The following is a 2,723-nucleotide window of genomic DNA, read 5'->3' as shown; positions in this document are numbered from 1 at the left end:
TAATTACACAGAAACTGTATTCTTTTAAACACTGCCTGGCCCATTAGTTCCAGCCTCTTATTGGCTAGCTCTTACATATTGATCTAACCCATTTCTAATAATCTGTGTACCACCACAAGGTGGTAGCTTACCGGTAAGATCTTAACCTGCGTCTGTGTAGGGTGGGAGAATCATGGCGACTGCCTGACTCGGCTTCTTTCTCCCAGCATTCTGTTCTGTCTACTCTGCCTACCTAATTTTCTGTCCCATTAAAGGGCCAAGGCAGTCTCTTTATTTAACCAATGAAATGAACACAAAACAGAAGACTCTTCCCCCAACATGTAGCTCTGGCTGGATGTAGATCAAGTTGGCCTCAAACTCATATAGAGCTGCCTAACTCTGCTACCTGAGTAGCATGAATGGCTCCTTTCCCCTTCTTGAGTCTGGTACCATTCTGAGCAGGGAGAACACCTATAGTAGGAAAGAGAATGACGATAAACAACCATATCCTGTCCACTAGATGAAGTAGCTGGATTGGCTGCACTTTATCCTACCGACCATGGCAAGAAGCAAAACAAGATGGTGTCTAGGGGGTTGTACTCTGCTGCGGGAGTGCCTTCCACTCCTATCCAGTTAATAGCCACTGAGACGCCAGCCCACTGGGGTGTGGTCTCGCCCTCCACTCACTCTCTTGCTCCCGAGACTAGATTCCTTTAGTGGCTGTCGTGTAGGACGGTGTTCTGTAAGTTTTTCCTCTTAAATAAATAACCCTTTGAATCCAAACTGGTGTGGGGTTGTTTCACGCATTAGTACTCTGCTGAGAATTAGAACTTGGAACAGGCTCAGATTCCCCCCTAGATGTCAGAGGTGGCCAACCCTCCTACAGGGCACACTAACTTTCCAGGGTCTGACCATCTCAGATTGCCCGTTTGTACCTCTTCAGCGGCCCCTGGCTCTGGAATGCAGCTACTTAAGCGCTCAAGAGCCTGCCACAAGAAACACGAGGGCTTTGCGTTCCACATCCTGGTTCCCCGCCATACAACTGTCTCCCAAAATGAGTGTGGTATTTTTGGAATGGAAAAAACAAACACAGAATGGCTTCTTGAAAAGACAAGGTGGTTGGCTCTCCGATATGCTTTCAGAGAATAGGCACTCGACTGCTTCCCTTTGATAGGCATTCCATACTCAAGAAGAGCGGGGGCACAGAAAAGATTCTTTTTTTTTTTTTATTAAACAGAAGTAAGCTTTTATTTCCACGTTTCTTGGATTAAGTTGTCTGAATTGGTTGCTTTGAGAGGATTAGTCAAAGAGACCAAATCCCATATCTTCATCTGATTCCTCCGACTCTTCCTTAGCTTCAGCCTTTGCTGGGGCTGCAGCGGCAGCAGCAGGAGCAGCAGTGGTGGCAGCAGCCACAGGGGCAGCAGCCACAAATGCAGATGGATCAGCCAAGAAGGCCTTGACCTTTTCAGCACGTGGGAAGGTGTACTCAGTCTCCACAGACAGAGCCAGAACCCGCTTGTACCCATTGATGATCGAGTGTGGCACTGAGGCAGCAGTCGGGTAGCCGATCTGCAGACAAACACTGGCAACATTCCGGACACCCTCTAGGAAGCGAGACTGCAGAGCCTGCTCTGTGATGTCAAGCACTTCTGGGTTGTAAATGCTGCCATTATCAAACACCTGCTGGATGATCAGCCCAAAGGAGAAGGGGGAGACGTTCAGCATGTTCAGCAGCCTGGCTTCACTGGCTCCTACTTTGTCTCCAGTTTTTATCAGCTGCACATCACTCAGAATTTCAATGGTGCCCCTGGAGATTTTAGTGGTGATGCCTAAAGCCTGGAAAAAAGAGGTCTTCTCGGGCCCCAGACCAGTGTTCTGGGCTGGCACAGTGACCTCACATGGGGCGATAGCACCAGCACGGGCAGCAGCTGGCACCTTATTGGCCAGCAACATGTCCCTAATCTCAGTGAGGTCCTCCTTGGTGAACACAAAGCCCACATTGTCCCGGATATGAGGCAGCAGTTTCTCCAGAGCTGGGTTGTTCTCCAGGTGCCCCCGGATGGCCTTCCGCATCATGGTGTTCTTGCCCATCAGCACCACAGCCTTCCCTCGCAGGGACATGCGGATCTGCTGCATCTGCTTGGAGCCCACATTGTCTGCTCCCACAATGAAGCATTTTGGATAATCATCCAAAAGTTGGATGACCTTAAGGAAGTAGTTGGACTTCCAGGTCGCCCTGTCTTCCCTGGGCATCATGGCGGTGCGTCAGGGATTGCCACGCAGGGTTTAAAGACGATGTCACTGGGGAAGAGAAGATCAGCGTGAGCCCGGCCACCCCGACCCCAGTCTCTGGCCTGAGGCCTAGGCCGAGCAGGCCAAGCGGGAACTGGGCCCCGGGAGGGTGGGGGTCCGCTGCCAACAGCGCAGGCGCAGGCGGGACAGGGCAGCCCAGTCCCGTGCCTCCCTAGCCGCACCCTGAGGCCACCGCTCCCGAACCCAGAGTCCCCGTGCTCCTCACAGAAAAGATTCTATATGCACATCTTGTTACCAGGACAGCGGAAGTGGGAACAAACATAATCAAGCACATTAGCACATATACATAAGGAGCCATCAGTGGGATGAACTGCATGACTCACTTTCAGACCTATTGTTTAAAAAAAAAAAAAGAGTCCCTGCTTAATTCCTTAGCTCTGAGAGTCTTTCCAGTTGATAGATTAACATTACAGCTGGTGATGGAAGGC

General features: G+C 50.6%; 1 pseudogene; it reads right to left on the bottom strand.

Annotated features, from left to right (window-relative positions):
* Nucleotides 1-1,194: 1,194 nt before the first annotated feature.
* On the bottom strand, nt 1,195-2,253 carry LOC101982870 (annotated as a pseudogene).
* Nucleotides 2,254-2,723: the final 470 nt, after the last annotated feature.

The sequence above is a fragment of the Microtus ochrogaster genome, chromosome 8 (assembly GCF_000317375.1).
Source record: "Microtus ochrogaster isolate Prairie Vole_2 chromosome 8, MicOch1.0, whole genome shotgun sequence".
Taxonomy (NCBI): domain Eukaryota; kingdom Metazoa; phylum Chordata; class Mammalia; order Rodentia; family Cricetidae; genus Microtus; species Microtus ochrogaster.
Note: the sequence above shows the minus strand (reverse complement) of the source record. Positions and strands in the feature narration are given on the sequence as shown.